At 35.7% G+C, this 20382-nt stretch overlaps 1 protein-coding gene and 1 long non-coding RNA gene across 4 annotated transcripts in view; both read right to left on the bottom strand.

Annotated features, from left to right (window-relative positions):
* LOC123877083 (DE-cadherin) overlaps positions 1–20382 on the bottom strand; it is a 285461-nt gene that overhangs the window by 96059 nt on the left and 169020 nt on the right. The window lies entirely within an intron of this gene.
* Positions 5593–19327, bottom strand: LOC123877085. 3 transcript variants are annotated; one of them, XR_006798494.1, is made up of 4 exons: positions 19317–19327; positions 13831–13839; positions 10596–10604; positions 5593–5801 (listed from the first exon to the last, which is right to left on the bottom strand). It is a non-coding gene; the product is annotated as an uncharacterized LOC123877085 (long non-coding RNA). The 3 variants fall into 3 exon arrangements; XR_006798495.1 differs by lacking the exons at positions 13831–13839; positions 19317–19327 and adding exons at positions 13280–13281; positions 13411–13423; XR_006798496.1 differs by lacking the exons at positions 10596–10604; positions 13831–13839; positions 19317–19327 and adding exons at positions 11543–11548; positions 13870–13880.

Raw genomic sequence — 20382 nt, 5'->3', positions numbered from 1 at the left:
CCATTACCATGCATTTCCGCAAAATAACGCCTGATTCTATCCAAACAAAAAGCTAACTCAAGGAAATTCTTATTAGCCCTCGTAAATGAAAACCGAATAAAAAAGGGCGGGTAGAAGGACTCCTCGAGAGCTTTGTAAACCGACAACGATGACACTTAACGGGCCTCCTGTCTGACCTTCACCTACACGCACTGATAACAAAAGATTGCCGAAACGCCAAAAACCGCCATGTGGAAAACTGCAAAAATATCCTGTTTTATCTTACCTGGCTGGTTAGTGGTTATGTAAGTGGGTACTGTACCTAGTAGCGGTTAGCCCTTGCGAAATGCGAGATCGCATTTGTATGAGGGGGAAAAATAAGGAAATCTGCATGCCTGAGAGTTATTACTTAATATTCACAAGGTATGTGAAGTCTACCAATACGCTTCTCATTCTGAGAGGAGTCTCGTGATTAGTAGTGGGCCGACAATGAGTTGAGATGATAATGAGAACTGCTTTATGCTATCGCTTGCGATATTGCGCTGGATAAGTAGGTATAGAGTAACGTAGACTCAAGTAACCAGATGACTTACCGACTTTGGAGGTCCGAATTTGACCTTTAACTTTCCTCTGAGATCAATAAAATACAGAATTGATATTCTAGACTAGCTACTCGATTATTATTTATCATTGATACTGAGGCATATTATGGAATAAAATGGAGGCTGTAAATTCCAATTCACAAATTCCAGCACAGCCCATTACTGGAATTTACTTATTGGTAACTACGAATGAGATTCAATTTAGTAAATCTCTACAGAAAAGTAAAACGAAATCATTTCAAGAGGTAAACCCAGTAAGTAAATCTGATAAATCGTCACACTGGCAAAGCCATAAGCAATTTGAGTTGAAGATTATACGGAGAGACCCTTAAACGACATTATATATTCAATTCGTGAAATGGAGTGAACATAAATCTTGAACGATGTTCGTAAATCAAACTTTTTGTCTTCGGATCTATAATTCAGGAATTCTGCGCGTGCTCAAGTACCCTTTTATGTACCTTCGAGGGACCATTCATATGTGGGGGACGCTCAGCCAGGAAGTAGGCAGTAGTTACTTATGATTTACTTGTACCTTCCTTGTAACCTCGTTGGTCCTTTTAGTAATGTTCTCCCGACCAAATTTCGGCCACGGCGGCTCATTTCCAAAAGATAGAGATTAGCCACTGCGCGGGAGACGTTATAGTGCACAAGTGTATACGCAAACACAAGTGCACTCTCTATTCCCTCACTCTCATAGCCCGATGCCTTAGAAGCACGAATGCCTTGGTTTTTAGGGTTCCGTACCTCAAAAGGAAAACTGAATCTCTATAGGATCACTTTGTTGTCTGTCTGTCTGTCTGTCAAGAAACCTATTGGGTACTTCCCGTTGACCTAGAATCATGAAAGGCAGGTAGGTAGGTCTTATAGCACAAGTACAGGAATAAATCTGAAAACCGCGAATTTGTGGTCACATCATTTAAAAAAAATAAATATATATATTTCAATTTTCATAGTAAGATAACTATACCAAGTGGGGTATCACATGAAAGGGCTTTACATTCTAAAAACCTGTACATTCTAAAACAGATTTTTATTTATTTTTTTGCATAATAAATTTTGATTTATTGTGCAAAATGTTGGAAAAAATACCCCAGTATGGAACCCTCAGTGCGCAAGTCTGACTCGCACTTGGCTGGCTTTTTTAGTTGAAAAGTCCGCAATGGTCAAATCTGTTGCTAAAACTGGCAATGAAATAACTTTAAAGACACAGGGATCCCGGATTCGTCCATCTGTTGATGTAAACACATTTAACTAAAAAGTCAGAGCGAACATATTATTTTCTCCATCGGATGCGAACAGTCCCTTAGGGGATAAAATGTACTCTTGAAATTGGGATGGTCGTAAAAGTGGATAGTTTGAAAGGTGGTTGACTGAAATTGTATGTTAACATACATTTTTAAGCTTTTTCTGGTAGCGAGTTCAATTGTTTTAAAAATCATATTTTATTCTTGAAAAATAAAAAAAACTCATGAAGTGTTATGGGGTGGAAGTCACAGTGCCTATTAGCCATTGTAGAATTTTGTATACTGTGCGCCGTGCCCAGTCAATGAGATGCATTTTATTGCCGCGTTCGTTCGTTTTACTTTTTTTTGAGTTAGGTCTCTATCCCAAACGTATGTCCATTAGAAAACTCCGATTAAAAAAATGGGGAAAATCAGCCCAACTTTTTTCATCCAAATATTTCATCAACTGCTGTTTTATTTCGATGCTCTTCGTCGGATACTAGAAATTCGGTGAATTCTTGTCGATGCTACTTTTAATAGGTATATATCCCTTATTCATTTCATCAGTAAGATGATGATGACGATCATCACTTGATTCTGAGTTTATATTCCAATAGATCTAGTTTCCAAGCCAATAGTTGCGTTACGTCTCTCGTGACGAATATAAAAAGTCAAGAGATTTATTTACGAAAACCTAGAGGTGAAAGGCAATCTTGTTCTGTGGAAAACGGTTTGAGTTTAAGACACTTGTCAAACAGAAAACGAAAATAAAGTTTAATTTTTTTGATTTTTGGCGGTCTTTAAAATAATCTTCTTCAGATCTTTAAATTCAGGATAGCTAGGATGCCGATACAAAAAAAAACACTTGAATCCGACAATCACGTTGTTACGTGAAAAATAGGACAAACCAATTAAAACATAACTTCGTATTTATAAATACTAGACGTATTGATAAAAATGGAATTATCCAAAAATTCTTTAAAATTGGGTTATGGCGGACCACAAAAAGGTCCGCTATAGGTAGTTTTTTAAAATACTCGTTGATTCAAGTAAAATTCCATTGTTGCTTTTTCGAATTTCTTCTATCAATTAATAATAAGTATTCCTTACAAAATTTGTGCCTGCCAAATAAAATTCAAATAAGGGTTAGAACAAAAGCACCCCTTTAAATACCGGGAGCAAGCTAGAAAGGAAATTTCGTAGATAATTCAAAATACCAAGTCTGAGGTATCTTTTAAGATAGCGGTCTACATCGGGCCTCGTAGCATTTGCGAACCCGCTTACTGTTTAGCAAAGCCTTTACGCAGAATATCGTAATGTACAGTTTGCCTCCCAATAAATAGCGGTAGATTTAACTTTTCAGAGCGTTTTTTTTTTTTAAAATCATGAGTTAAACAGCCACAAGCAAAAAAACTTTTTATATGGCTAAATATAAATGTATGTATAGGTAATAGGTACAACCTACAGAAAATATACTGTACACTATTGAGTTATTTAAATGTCGTAATCGTGGCCATTGAATATTTAATAGAAATGCCTGATTTCGTCACAATCTCTTTTTGGTTAGAATTAAGAAACATCAACCAAATCATGTTAACTAGATTTCAAAATGGGGCCAGTCAAGGATCGGGATCAACAAATTCCTGAAAGCTGGCAACCATTGGCGGTTCCTCTGGTGCTGCAAATGTTCATAGGAGGCGGTAATCACTTAATATCAGATGAGCCGCCACTCTGACCGCTGTTTATTTATATATAATACGATTTGGTTTTGAGATTGTGCGAACTTTTCTTAAAGAACTTTTTACTTTACAAAAAAAATAGTTAAAAACAACTTAGTTTACAAAACCCTAGTGGAAATTTCTTTAGATTGAATGATTTATTCGCGCCGCGGGCTGGGGCCGGCATCGAAAGGGTGTATTTTATTTGTCGTAAAGGAATTTACGAGAGCCTCTCACTCCTAGGAGTCAGCCCTACCTGCCATCTCGGACTCGATCTATACAGCCAATAAACCCAATCTTTATATTGTGCGAACGTATTCCTTTCCATCAGATCCCAAGGTGTTTTCAATTTTGTTGTGAAAAATAACATGTGCTATTTTCTAAACACGAATCAACCCTGACGCAGCGATGAAATGAAATACAGATAGCAGAGTCGCCTGGTCCATACCTACTCCATATAAATACCTAGGTACTTAGTAGGTACAAATAAAACTAAAATTCTAAAAAAACATTCATTCCAATATTTGTCCATAATACTTATTTAGTAATAAAAAGATATAAAACAATCTAAGCCACATACTAACAGAGGTAAGTAAGCATTAGTAGCGAAAGCTAAGTCATGCTATTGCCTGATTGCAAAGCTTCAATGTTAACATCTATATATTTAGGTACGACACATCAATTCTAGAACCAGCTAGTCATCATACGAGTATTCACGAATACGAATAACGCAGACCCTGGTTAAAGGTAAATATTTTAGTTAGGTATATTTAGAATAACTTCTTCCTTTTAGATTTTCTATACAATACAGGATGCCAAATGAAGAAAATAATGTTACAAACGCATTTTAGAAAAATCTCTTTCGACGTCGAACTCAAGGACGAGTGGTTCATACCGTTTTAGAGAATTGAAACACTGGTATGGCAGAATTTAATAAAGACGTAGCAATAACACCCTCGCGAGCCGTGTGAAATGGGAAATTAAAAACGTTTTGATTTACTTCTTCATTTTACCTTTAGATATAAACTCTTTCTGGCAAAGACACAAGGTTAAGTATTCTGTGACAACCAGTGCTATCTGTCTTACAAGCAAGATGTTGTATCTGCACCATCAGGCGTTCGCTTTCATTGACATACGGATCCCAGATATTATGGTCGCTAACTATGAGCCTCATATGAAAGCTCAGAGAAACTCAGCGTGCGATAGAGTTTTTAGTTTCTCTACGCGATCAATTCCGAAATGAGGAGACCTGACCAACATAGCTCAACGGGTTGCGACAATGGAATAGAAAACGGTTGTGGCAATGGCCGAGATAGATTCCAAGTTCGAAGAACCATTAAACGTTGGGGTCCCAGGGTGTTATAATATGACATACCTTCACGAGGTGAGTGACGACATCAAACCAGTTATAGGGAACCGCAGGATCCAGACCACGGTGTAAGACCGCGGCGTATAGATTTTAGAAGTTTCTACAAGAAACTTAAGTCCAACCGTGGACGTCTATCGGTGGGCGACATGTTGACGTCAATCATGATGAGTTTGACTGATGCAATCGAAAACTATATTTTTGATAGACTCCTTGGTCTGGGGTTTTATGCTGTAGCAAATGAGATCGCGTCAAAGATTATCACCTGGTCTTTTTACGTCCGTAGAGGTGAAAACGTCTCTCCGTTTTTTAAAAAATCGGTTACAAAAGTATGTAACTTATTTGGAACAGCGAATGAGGTCATAATTACCTCGCATGCTCCCCGACCCCCATTCAACATGTCTGAACCAGCAACGGGATTGTTTTAGATGTTTTTGTTGGCTGCACTCGCACGATAAATAAACTGGAAAAACGGAAAATTAAAATTTGCAACCTGACAGCGCGGCGAGATATATTTTGTAGGTTTTTTAAACCTGGCTTATTTTATCTTCTTTGGTATGACATTTTCCCTGTGTTTTACAAATGTCCGCTTTTATAATAACTCAAATTGGACAGGTCGACAGTTGGTTGGTTACTTGTAATGCAAAAAGTCGATTGCCATCTGAAGTTCACATTTATTTCAGTAGTGATTACTAGTAGCTAGTTACCATCCTACCAGCAAAGCCGTGCCGCCAAGATGGTTCCGGTAGGATGCCGTGTAGAAGCCAAAGGGTTATGGGTTTAATAAAAAATGCCCTCAAATAGCCCTTCCCGGTCAGCCCGCTATCATCTTGGACGGCATCGTCACTTGCCACCAGGTGTGATTGCAGTCCAGGGCTAACTTGTATTTGAATAATAATTTAAAAAAAATCTATTGGCATATAAAGGTGGATTCATGTTACACCGGACACGCGCGCAGAGTATTGTAAATTTTTTGTCCGGTGCAAAATAACTGAGCATTGAATACGTATTCGTATTTAATCCTTGTTGCATCTAATAGCTACGAGTAACAGCGTAGCACATCTACTAGCGTGGAAAAAGAATCACCTTCTTAACATAAAGCTATTTTTTTTTTACCTACGCTCATTACGCTTTTCAGTTCTTAGTAAAATCTTGCAAGCATTTGATCCAACCATTAAATTCTACAACGCGTCAGTTACCATTTACCGTGACAACACAATATAATAGAAGCAAAAACGAGGAATTAAATCCCATTCAAACCGCACATACATTGCCTCATTACAAAGCTTATCACTTTCACAAGTGTAAACTAAGGCGGTAATGCAAAACGTGCGTGTACACGACGTCGTTAGAAGCTTAAGTAATCGCGTTTCTAATTAAGCCTCATTATAATTAATTTCTTAGAAGTGTCACCAATTAATTTATATAGCACGTTGTTCAGAGAAATGGAAGGAAGGTTCTACGTGTTTATTTATACTTGGAGGCTGGGAATATAGAGATTATATTGTTACTAGGTGATGTCCGCGACTTCGTCCACGCGGATTTAAGTATTTTAAAAATTTTGTAGGAACATTTTGATTTTTCGGCTACTTCCATGTCAGTCTCTACCATGCAATCTATCTCTGTGGTAAATTTTGTCACGATCGGTTGAGTAATTGAACCGTGAAAAGGTTACAAACAGACACACTTTCGCAGTATTACAGTATGGATTAGTATCAGTGTGGATACCATAAGCAATAAGCATATTATAGTAACATTCTACATTAGACTAGAAACATACTAACATCCAGTGACGTGCTCAGGGACATTGACCAAGGAAGGCGATAAGGTACTACGTATTTACCTACTGAATAGTAAACTAATTATTCAATAGTGTGACAAAACACTTTTTAGGACAGGCAGTGCTTTTGTGTATCTATGGAGCCGATCACTGCTTAGGTACATCTCACGGTATGAAAGTACGCCACGCCATGCAGGCTATGTGACACATTGGCCATGCATTCGCCGAGTACCTACCGGCCATAAAAATAAGTATGTATGAAACAATGAAAGACAAAAGCACGAATGTTCATGACGCGACTTCGCAGTTTACACTTGCCAAACGGGTTGGGCCAATATGTACTAGAACCATTAGATACTTTGCGTAGTGTTCAACTGAATTGTACCATTATTTGCTGGCCTGGTGATGCCACGGGAATGATTTTCGTATACCGCTCACAAATCATAATATATCATTGCTTTGTATTCGATTTCGAATAGATTAATTTCTATTGTTGACGTGTCAAACATAATTAAAATAACATGACAGCGGGTGATGAATGGTAACGCGGATTTAACAATTTGTAATGCAATAACTAAACCTAACAATAACTAACTGGTGAAAATAAATCAAACGGTCATTTCCATAGCGTTACGCTATAACAATTATGTAAATCTAAGTTAGTTATTATTTGGAATAACATTTTTAACTGCTAAATTCATATCCATACTAGTACCTACTGTACATAATGCGAAAGTGTCTGGTAGCGTACTATATACTGGTATACGGACAGCTCGAGCAGTCATTGTCAACTGCTACGAATAAACTGCAGTAGACCGATAGAAACAGTCATTACTGACTGCTTGAAACTGTCCTGTACCTTATTGATATTAGTTTTTAGAATATGTCTGCAAAATTTCATGGACTTTGGTTGCTTAATATTCAAATGAAATTGGAACTACGATTGTATGAAACGAGTGACGGAGAGAGCCCTGCTAAAACCGAATTTAAATGTCAAATGAATGATAAATAAACATTTCTACGTGACGTCGTCGCAGACCTATTCAGTTGAGAGAGAATCAGTTCATTATTGAGTCGCTTTAGCGCCTTACAAAAATTGTTAGAGATTTCTCACGATACTTAAATATCGCTTAGCATAAGTACTTTCATCGAGATACATTTTAAATAGAAAGTGCTTTTAAACCCTTAGTAGCAGCCTATTAGTGTTCAAAGCAACTTAGAATTTTCTGTATATTATGCAGTTATACTGGATTAGGGCGGTATGTGGAAGTCCCGATAAGAAACCTATGTTCAGCAGTTTATTTTTTATTCAGATATACAAGTTTGCCCTTGACTGTAATCTCACCTCGTCTGGTGGTAAGTGATTATGCAGTCTAAGATGGAAGCGGGCTAACCTGGAAGGGATAAGGCAGTCATTAAATCCATACTCCTTTTTGGTCATAGTGGGCGTCTATCGGTTAAACAACGAAATGATATAGGAGACGACGATAATTTCTCAATTACTTATACTACAGCAAACAGTTTCAGACCCTTTCACATTACTTACCGAACATAATTTGCTTAGACTCAAGTAATTAATTACTAAAACACTCATTTCCTAAATAGTTCTGTTTGCCCGACACTTCCATGCTTCCCCATGATGGATTATGTCAGTTGACATGTTATAAATCATTTTATTTTGAACTCTATGGTGATAGATATAAAGTTCAGTTGATGTCCGTGTACCGAAGCATAACATGTCATGGACTCATGAAGGAAATGCACTCAACTGTATTGCATATAGTCAAATATGTTGTTTTATCAGAATGGACAGGACTTAATTGATTATGGGGAAATGGATCGGATGGTAGTGATATTAATAATGATAATTGATATTGTCATTTACTATGGATTTAAATTCCTAATAAGAGCACTTAAAATGCAATACACTCTTTGTAAAACTGCTCAAACTTAAAATTCGAGAGTAATTTCAGATCTCTTGGTCTACGAGATGTAAGTATGCTGTTTACGAATTTACGAACTTTCTTGCCAACACAATTAATGATCTTCGCAATTAAAAAATTATTGTAATACTATAATTTTTCATATAATAATATGGCATATACTTTACCTACTTATTGATATACATAATATAATACAGTACCTAAGTAAGATTTTAACAACTAAAACTAACAAGCTTTATCAATGCTATCAACTATCAAGTAGGTATTTAATTAATACATTGAACACACCTATACAAAACTTGGCTTAATATGCCTAGTTACGTTTGACATCCACATATTAGATAATGTATATAACTTTAACACAAATTTCCACTTAAAGGTATACTTTTTTTCTCCGTTAACTTCCATAAAAGCTTTAAGAGGGCTCTCTCCGTCACTCGTTTCATACAATCGTAGTTCCAATTTCATTTGAATATGAAGCAACCAAAGTCCATGAAATTTCGCAGACATATTCTAGAAACTAATATCTATGTCTGTGGTTTTCCAGATTTCTGTTAAAATATTCGGTTTCAGAGTTACGCGGTCTTAAAAGTTTACATACAAATCTTTGAACCCCTGTAATTTTAAAACTACATATTTTTAGAAAAATCTAAAACACCACAGACACAGATATTAGTTTCTAGAATATGTCTGCAAAATTTCATGGACTTTGGTTGCTTATTGCTAATATTCAAATGAAATTGGAACTACGATTGTATGAAACGAGTGGAAACGAGTGACGGAGAGAGCCCTGTTAAGCGGTGTCACGTCGGAGTTATGTATTTAAATCCATATGATTGATGACAGAATTCCGTGTGTCCACTTATTCTTGAAGCTGACAAATAGACCTTGATGTTAAGAATTTTCTACATAATTCTTTTTAAAACATGTTGATTAACTTGTTAGGGATAAGTTAATGAGTATGAAAATGCGTTTTTCTAATATCACATTACCTTCAGCTGCATTTTATGTTAAGCTTCAATCGTTCAATGGCATCATACTTTATTATCACACTAATATTATAAAGGCGAAAGTTTGTGTGTATATGTACGTATGTGTGTGTGTAATGTGTATGTTTGTTACTCTTTCACGCAAAAACTACTGGACGGATTTGGCTGAAATTAGGAATTGAGATAGATTATACCCTGGATTAACACATAGGCTACTTTTTATCCCGGAAAATCAATGGGTTCTCACGGGGTTTTTAAAAACCTATATCCACGGGAACGAAGTCGGGTTAAAAAGCAGTAAAACTCGACTACTACCCGTGAACTGCGGATAGATAGCGGTAGATATAATATAAAATTGTTTTTCAAACTACGTTATTTTGGATCGCTCTACAAATGAACCCTCACAATTTTTTTTAACCCTGCCCCGACACTACGGACTGACATGTCATGCATAATTTTAACTTTAAATACAATACAATAACAAAATGTCGTGACGCCAACGTAACCCCATCTACACCGCATTTGAATTAATGCATCCGGTGCATGCATTGCATTATTATCTATACAAATATAAATTAATGGACTTAATGTTAACAATGAAATATGTTGGTGGCGTAATTAAAATCGTTGATAATGCATTATTGTCATACTAGATGATGTCCGCGACTTCGTCCGCGTGGATTTAGGTTTTTAAAATCCCGTGGAAACTCTGATTTTCCGAAATGTAAAAAGTATGTGAACAAGTGTAAATTAAAAATTTTCAACACCCCCGACAAATCATTTTCAAATAAATAATTAAGTATGTATATCTAGGCAACGTCCATCTTGACAGCTTGACATTTGTCAATTGACACTTGAATATTATGAACCTAAGGGTTATCTAACCTTCTTTTCTACATGAAAACTAGAAAATAGCTGATAACTTTTAAACGGCTGAACCAATTTTTTTGGATTATAGCTAAGAACACTCTCGATCAAGCCACCTTTCAAACAAAAAAAAACTAAATTAAAATCGGTTCATTCGTTTAGGCGCTACGATGCCACAGACAGATACACAGATACACAGATACACAGACACACAGATACACAGATACACACGTCAAACTTATAACACCCCTCTTTTTGGGTCGGGGGTTAAAAAGTATTCTATTTCTGTGTCAGGGATGCAAGCTATCTCTTGTACCAAATAGAAGATGCCCGCGAATTCATCAACGTGATCCCGTGGAAACTCTTTACGGCTTGGTGAATGGTGATATGCCGAGTACCTACTGTTCTAATTAAAAAAAAAAAAACCAAGTTTATTGCTGACTAATATTCCCCTATCCCCTCCAATTAAGAGTAAAGCTTGTGCTAGGAGTAGGTACAACAATAGTGCAACGGGTGGGGTTTGAACCAGCGACCTTTCGGATTCAGTCCGCTCCTTTTACCGTTGAGCTATCGAGGCTATTCATCTGGTACATCAAGTTTTACATGGGCTTACTTAACTCAAATTGTGGAAATCGATTACTAATAATTATTATAGTACCTACCTTACTAAAACTTTGGCAGTACGACTTATGAAAATTACCCAAAACTACTTTTTCCCCTAATATTCTCAAATTGCCCTTTCTAATTGATAACGGTGATCCGCTTTATTAAATTAAATTCTGTATTTAATCCGAAGTCATGGCACACGCGATACTGTAGTAACATAAAAAATATTAGCAATTAAGTAGTACTAAAATCTTTTTTGACTTTGATTGTTAATTTACATTATGTTCTAAATATTAATTAACCCTCGGTTCGTGGCGTGTATTACAAATTCTAGCTTGGGGATTAAGTCTGATTGCGTTTTTAAATATGTCACTAATGAAAACAAATGTTTTGCGCGTGGAAAAATAATTGTACAGTTTTAATAAGGACCGACAGAAGAATATATAGGTTTAGGTAACAGTTTTACTAATTACTTGCCTAAAGCTATTATAATTAATTATTAATCTTTCAACATTATGAGAATTCAACATTTTGAACCTGAAGGATCTTATGTATCTTATTTACAATTTTCAGCTGAATCAATATTAAAAATTTCACTACGATCCTTATTAGGGTATATTTCGTAACTAACTATGATGACACTCGTACCGTACCTAAATAAAATTTTCGCTCGTCAAGTTTTGTTTATTTTTAGAGCAAACCAACAAAAATTAGATTAATTTACGTAAAAATAAGCAAAAACAAAATATAACATGTAAGCAGGAACAAATACAAGGTGGTAGGCACACTCGATATTCTGATGTAGTTTGATTTCTAAATTATTCTATGTAGAAATAATTACATACATACTTCGTTTTATTAAATATCGTATGGAATTTCACACATCCTCTCACGCCTTCGATAGTAGGTACACTAATCCTTTTAACTTTTCATCTTCTTGCGATATTAATCCGTAACATCTTAAGACTTAATTAATCTATATTTCTAGCTCTATGTATTTTACTAACAATTACCTAATATAAAGCCTCCAGTTCACGTTGGCCCATCACGATAAGCGATTACCGACCAAAAATATTAGAAAACCACCGAGTTTCTTGCTTCTTCTCAGTAGTAAATTATTCTGACAATTCAGAAGCACTTGTAAAAGTTTATTCTAATAAAAATGTATTCTATTTTATTCTGTTGTTGCCGCTGTTTGCGAATTATGTCAAAATCCTTTGATGTGTGCGCCCAAAACCGATTCTAGAAAGCAAATAAGCCAGTGCAATTTTTAATATTCGTCAAGCAATACTGTTCGTCGTTCGCCGAGCGCGTTTACGCCAACGTGTATGCTACCAAATTAAATTCTATCTGAGGTAAGTATTCATAGCTATTAGCTATGACGTCTTTTACGTAAGTTAAACGAGACTTTTCGAAAATTCATCTGATCTTTGTGATATACCTTACTAGATCATTTTTGATCATTTACCTTGAAGCTCGAGACAAGATGATCAAAGAAGAATTTACCTGTAAAAGAAAAATAAAATATAAATAAACATAAACACATTATCCTGTTAATTTGTACATAAGAACATAAAATACTTAGTAATTTTGTTTTCTATATTGTTGTACGAATGTTTAGATTTTAAAACATAAAACTGAATTGAACTTATCGATAAATTACAGATAGATTGAATATAGAAACTGGACATTAAAGCGTTAGTCGCTTACCTAATGTAGCCCGAGCCTTAGCCTTTACTTGAGGTCGTTACCAAAATCCTCTTTCTACCCAACCCCGATACACAGAGATAGTTGAGATAAACCGGCAGCTTTACCGCCCGAGCCGTACTAATGTTGGCTAAAACGATTTTATTTATACGCGAACACATAAATAGCCCGGCAATTTGCTATTTAGGAATGTGTAGAACATAAACCCGAATTGAGCCGTTTAATTCTTTGTGGTATACGAGTATGTAGCTTTTCGGTTTAATAGAAGCAATTTAAAAACGGAGGGACGTGTGGCCTGGTTGTGACTGCGCATATAATTGATCGGGATCATCAAGCAACGTTGACCCACGTCGGTAACTGGACGGGTGACCGAATTGTTATACACGGCAAATATACGCTAAGTGGCTGGATGGGTGACCGAATTATTCGTACGTGGCAAATATACGCCGAGTGGCTTGAACACATTCACCGATTACATTGGCCGAGTGTATTAGACCACTGTGTACGTAGCTCTTTCATCATTATCATGAATCATGATCCCTGCCCACTACTGGGAACGGATCTCCTCTCAGAATAAGAAGGATTTAGCCGAAGTCTAACAGGCTGACCAAGTGCGAATAGGCAGACTAAAGGTGAACGCACACTTATCCGAGGCGAACGCGTCGACTGAGTCGAACGAAATAAATTTTATAATTCTGTATATAAAATCTCATGTAACCTCGCGCGCTTCCGATTTGGATGATTCGACGCGGGGAAGTGTGCAAGGTTTCATGAGATGTCATATATACATAGAATTCTAAAATTCGTTTCGTTCGACGCGTTCGGCTTGGATAAGACGTGTGCGTTCACCTTTAACACACCCTTGAGACATTATGGAGAACTCTCAGGCATACACAGCTACGATGTATTCCTTCACCGTTAAATCAAGTGCTATCTATTTCAATTGCTTAAAATACACATAACCCCGAAAAAGTTAGAGGTGCTTGCACGGGATCGAACCCCCGACTTCAGAATATGAGGTTGACATCTGAACCATTGGGCTATCACCTACAAGACCTTTAAGATAAATATTGGAAAGTTTCTTACACATTGTTTTTGCAAGGAGCCCAAGCATTAATAACAGTCACCCGGAGGTTTTATACGGATGTCGTTTGAGCACTTAATCTACATAACGGTTTCGGTAATGCTCGGGATGTGAGGTCGGTATCGCCATAACACACTGTATATATACGTAGTTCTGAGTATAGTTACTTTAGTGTGGAGTTATCGGACGCTTTTAGATGGGATTAACTGTCATGTGGATCCATTTCTATGCCTAACGGTGTTATTACTCAAACGCTATGAGTTTTGGTTCGATTTTCGATTCGCTAACATATCAAAAAAACCGGTCAAATGCAAATCGGAGAAAAATTTCGGACCAAGATGGTGTTTTTTTTATTTATTTAACTGGTGGCCAATATCGTGAACGGTAACAGGTAGAGAGTTGAAATTTTCACAGAATGTGTACATTTCTGTTACCGCTGTAACATGGAATACTTAATAAAAATTTCAAAATGGTTCAAATTTTTTATAATGACAGATTTTAAAATTGTTTTTGATTATAACCTATGACTGTTTGAAATTAAAACTGTTATAACTTATAAATTCACGCATGCAAAACGCTGCGGCCTGGATGCTCATAATGAAAAATCCCTTAGGTTGGTACTTCAACTAAGCAACTGTTAAATCGATAGCTAATTTCGTACTTAAACATGATATTTTACAGTAGTGTCTGTCTATTTGTGTTGGGGTCTAACTCTAAGTGACCATCTGTCAGTCGAGCAATCAATCGGAAGGGAGAGCTTCTCGCTAAGTGCTCTAAATGTGCTTTGTGTTATTAGCCTTCGAACGCTCCATTTGACGCTGTGTAATGGCGTCTGTAAATGATGAATTGTGGAGCTAATAATGACTACTAGGTGTATTTATTTTTGACAACCTCTTGGCACAGTGGTGAGTGGTGTGGTTTTATAAGCGGGAAGTCTTGAGTTCGATTCTTAGCACGGGCAGGTACACCAATCACAAAGTTCAAATCAAAACTCTGGTTTCCCTTCAAAACGCATAAACCAATCACAAAGATGTTTTAAAAAAACATTCGAAATTCAAATCGAAAATGATTAAAAAAACATTTTAAATTCAATTCAAAAACAGTTTCGTTTGTTATTGGTTGGTGACTCAAAATAGTTTTGTTTAGTTAAGAGAGAGCCCTGTAGTAACTTTTTCCGTGGATAGAGTATAGATTGTATTTATTTTTGACAACCTCCTTAGCGCAGTGATGAGCGCTGCCTTTTTATAAGCGGAAGATCCTGAGTTCCATTCCAGGCAGGAGCAATTTGTGAATTTATAATTTATTAGAATAAGATATAAGATAGATATAAGAGAAGATATAAGAATCTCTATGGTACAACATGCACTATGCTATACGCACCGTCCGCCTTCCCACTACTAAAGAAACGGATGTTAGATAAACGAACACTCGAACATTATTTTTAGGGTTTCCCACCAAAATTGTAAAAAAGAAACACTTAATATAGTGCGACCAAGCCCGTCCATCTGTCACACCTGCTTATTTCAGGTATAAACGGATGCTATTTTGCTATCTGAAAAATCAGGCATTTTAGACACCCCAGGCAGACATCCCTTCATTTTGAAATACCTAGCACTAGTAAGTTTCTTTCATTTACACACCCAATATGTTGTGGTGGGAAAGCAATATCGTGTTGAAATTTGGACACGTGTACATCAAATATCCGATAGGTTCATCTAAATGCGACACGGTGTGCGGATGTTTTGTATGAATATTTAAAAGAACAGCGAATGTATAGACTACAGCATATTTTCATCAATTTTTTTGATGTATGTTCCATACTATTAACCAATGGTACATGTACATACAAGTTGCACCTGCATAAAAGCGATATAAAATTAGTATTAAAGTGGGGATTTTGTTTAAAAAATTAACCAAAAAAGAGTACAACGATATTTTAAATTTCATACATCAAAAGTGAAGAAAAACACTATCGTTAGCTTTGATCATACAATTTAAAATTGTAAATCCTACTTCTGAACGCGCAATTAGCCCGACCCTTGGAATACCTACATTTCTATCTAAATCCACACAGGTATACCCTTGAACTAAATAGGTACTTGAATAAATAATGTTCTGAGCCTAGCATTAATTACCTAAAAGCTTTAAAAGGTTTGATAGTTATTACAGGTTTAATTCCGAATCTAGAAAAACAGTTCACGTATAATGAATGGGGCTGCCCGAATTAGTGAAAGTCTGGATCCGAAGGGACAAGTGCGTCATCATTCATAGCATTAGGGTTTAACCTCACTTAATACCTTCCATTTTAAAATCATTTTAAAGGTAATGCTTTAAAGTAAAACTTGATGACGTCTGCAACTTCGTCCACGTTCGGTTTTATAATAATCCCGTGGGAACGTTTTGATTTTCCGGTATAAATCCGGCACCGGGTTACAGGATACAAGTTACAACTGACAATCGGTTAAATCTCGATAGCTCAACGGTTGAGGAGCGGACTGAATTCCGAAAGGTTGGCGGTTCAAACCCCACCCGTTGTACTATTGTCGTACCTACTCCTAGCACAAGCTTTACGCTTAGTTGGAGAGGAAAGGGGAGTATTAGTCATGATAAGCATGGCTAATATTCTTTAAAAAAAACGGATGGGCCGTGAAAAGCTAGCAGAGATAGATACAAAGATTGACATATTACTTTCGCATTTATAATATTACCTAAGTATGGATTATGTGTTTCGATTATCTAGCCAAAAAAATCGTGGATTTAGTGAAAATGATGACAGTTATATTAAATAAGTATTCGTACCTTTTTCTAAATAAATGTAATAAGTAAACGTCAGACAAACTTTCGGGTCAACATTACACGGATAACCTTCTTGCAAAATGTTCCTCTCTCGAAATGTATCTAGATTCTAGACCCATAATAGTCGTAGGTATCTAAATAAAATTGTAATTTGATAAACATGTCAGTCAGTTTATAATATTGTAATGTAGTAGGTATTGGGTAATAATCGACGCTAATATCAAAATTAATGACTATCATTTTTTTGTTCCCTTTCCTCATGTCCCGATTAACTATTGACCTAGTTTACACAATAGTGAAATAAACGATTATCTATTACCGTATCAGAAAATAATGATTACCCCATTATTATTTCCCTACGGGGTAACACTTCCATTTATAGGTATGGAAGTAAATCTAACTCTACCTAATACATTACATTCTTATAATATTTATAACTAGAGTTACTAACTAGAACTTAGAACTATTTTGGTTTTTAAAGATCCCGTAGGAACTGTTTGATTTTCCGGGATAAAATGCCTATGTCAATTACAGGGACGCAAGCTACCTCGGTACCAAATTTCATACAAATCGGTTAAGCGGATGGGTTTTTAGGAATCCCGTGGGAACTCTTTCATTTTCCGGGATACAAAGTAGTCTATGTCCGTCCCCGGGATATTAGCTAATCCTGTACCAAATTTCGTCAGAATCGGTTAAACTGTTGGGCCGTGAAAAGGTAGCAGAAAGACAGACAGACACACTTTCGCATTTATACTATTGAGTATGGATATAAAAAAGAAAAATAATGTTCCTTTATTGTACTAGAGATGGGCATTATTGCTGCTTTCAAATTATTTTTATTTCTCGCACTTGCAATCGTTTGCTGATAAAGGTAGTGATTTAATTAGAAATTGTGATCCAGATCAATAGCACCGATATTTCACAGGTGGTTTTTCAGGAAAGCCATGACCATGCCGTGCATGATTTAGAAAATAAATAAAGGGATTAAAGGCAATAATGTGAAAAGGCTTTTCACTTGATCCTTCACAAAATACATGTGAAATGGTCCATCTCTACTTAAGGTATAGTTAGAGCCAATTTCACTAAAACGATATTTTAAGGGCGCGGAAATCTTTTATCTGTTTCTCCTCATCCTCATTAATTTAAGTGCGGGATTGCTCTTTTTGCGACAGTCCCACGCAGCCCTACTAGTTAATTAACATAGAATATAATGTTCTCGTTTGACTCAGCTATTTAGATTATAATTTCTTAGGAGTTGAATGACAAAAAATTTAACTTTGAAATATTTGTGAGTGGTTATGTAAACTGTGATTATGAATATTCTACTATCAATTTAAATGAGTTATTACTCAAATGTAATATCGTTTTAGTTCACCAATCCTAAGTAAACGAATAGTTATTATTAGAGATTAAACGCATTGCTAGAAATTATAGGTAATTGATTGTATCTTAGTTGCTAATCAATTCGATTAACAAACGATTTAAAATAAAGGTATCTTTTAAAATTTTGTTTACTTTCGTACACAAAAAATAAGGACTTTAAGTAAACAATAAATCTAGGATCATAAATTATAATCAATATTTGAAGTTGTTAGTTAAGCAAGTATATACGTATAGGTATTAGGTAGTAAGTATAGGAACGTTACTTCTACAACTTTCCTTTACTCATATACCTATAAGTTTTCGTGCGTGAAAATGACGGGAACCAATCGATTAGTCTCACTTACAGTTTTTCCGCTTACACTACGGTCCGATCGTAAACTACCTCATAGTTACATATCCTTCAGCACTTTGACGAAAAGAAATACGTTCAAGTCTGTGCGTAAATATTGTGCCATAAATGATCATAATATGATAAAAGAAAAATAAAACCGACTTCAAAAACCACAAACACTAAAAAGTAAAAAATAACTTTTATTTAGCTACACATGTAATGTACCTAGGTATGAAGTCGAGCGAGCATATTAAAACAAAATTAGAAATCCAAGAGTGAAGCTCGCCCGACTTCATACCTAGGTACATTACATGTCTAGCTAAACAAAAATTATTTTCTACTTTTTAGTGTTTTTGGTTTTTGAAGTCGGTTTTATTTTTCTTTTGAAAATTTTTTATTTCACAATTTTTAGTGGCCCCACTGTACTATAATATGCTATGCCCAGTTAAAACCCTACTGTTTACTAAGCTATTACACTGATCGCGAGCAATTTGCTCTTATCCATTGAGGAGTTCTGTTCTCCATCTCCGAAGATATTCATCAGATCTTCACCAAATTTATATGGGACCACCTGCACAGTATACCCTTTCAAACAAAAAAAAAATTTTCCAAATCGGTTCAGGGGTCTTTGAGTAATCGGGGAACATACATAAAAAATAAAAAAATAAAAAAAAAGATCCCGACGAATTGAGAACCTCCTCCTTTTTTGGAAGTCGGTTAAAAAACATTGACTAGGCTGAGCTGGAGTGAGGGTTCCAGCGGTTCACTTTACCATTTCGTATACGAAGGTGGGATAATGACAGGCTTGCTCTGGCTTGAGGAACCCAATGAACGTCACGCAAGGAAAGCACCACCTAAGCGTTATTAAGAGATCTCGGATCCTTTCAATATGCACTGAGTATCCCAAGGGGGTTTTAGTAAGTAAAAATCCTGCATAACTCGATATCTTCCTATAAGTTGTACCTTGCATATATTTTGTTGTGCTTTGTATGTATTTTTGTGTACTAATTTTGTGGTGTACAATAAAAGTATGTATATTTATTCATTCATGCATCTTCCTTAGAACGTTGGGTTGACTAAAAAAAAGCCCACATTTTCATATTATGTTGCACATTCTGAATAATTCTGGTATAGGAGTTTTGGGATTAGGTAAATAGTTAACTAAACTGTCATTAGACTAACAAATAAGATCTTGGTCGAAATAAATGATTTTAATTTATTTATTTATTGTGAAGAACAAAGCTCAACGCAGATCAGCTGTGCACACATAAAGCTCAAATCCAATTACTATCAATATCATACGTCACATTTTATGCTTTCCTGGTACATACGGTTAATATATTGCCCGATTTGTGCCGTTGTTTCGCTCTATTGGCCATGTTAAAATTTATATTCCTAAATTGTTTGCGCGGTTTTTTGGTGCGTTCATCCATCTTTCATGAAATTATTTTATCTAAAAAAAGGTGTTTTGTTTTTGGTATCGGTAACAACAAATTGCTGCATGTTCGTAAATCGAAATCATTTTTTATCAAAGGCGACTAGTTAGTTAAATTAAACCTCGAAAGCTTAATGGGAAATGGCGGCAAAAAAAATCATAATCTAATAGTCAGACTATTTTTGCTTTGCTTGAACGTATAACTCTAAATTCTAGATCTCTGTCAAGAGAATAAAAACCTTACAATTTTATAACTGTAAAAATAATGATATCGTAGAACCAAGAAATTAAGATAATGGTTGCGATATATTGTACAAGTAGAATTTATCTAAGTATTAATCAGTTTAATACAATTTCGATGTAAGGAAAAGGCAATAAATCCACAAAGAGTCTGTACCTGCCCGGGACAATCTATTTTATGTGCTTTATCTTACACTAGGTCTGGACTCGTTCCCTGGAGACCTCCTACGAACTGAAACCTATCTTTTTACTAAATATTTGTCCTTCCATAGAAAATAAAACTTAAAAGATCCTTACAAATATATTTTTGCTTTAGTAAAATTATTATTT

This window comes from Maniola jurtina, chromosome 22 (assembly GCF_905333055.1).
Source record: "Maniola jurtina chromosome 22, ilManJurt1.1, whole genome shotgun sequence".
In the NCBI taxonomy this organism is placed as follows: Eukaryota; Metazoa; Arthropoda; class Insecta; order Lepidoptera; family Nymphalidae; genus Maniola; species Maniola jurtina.
Note: the sequence above shows the minus strand (reverse complement) of the source record. Positions and strands in the feature narration are given on the sequence as shown.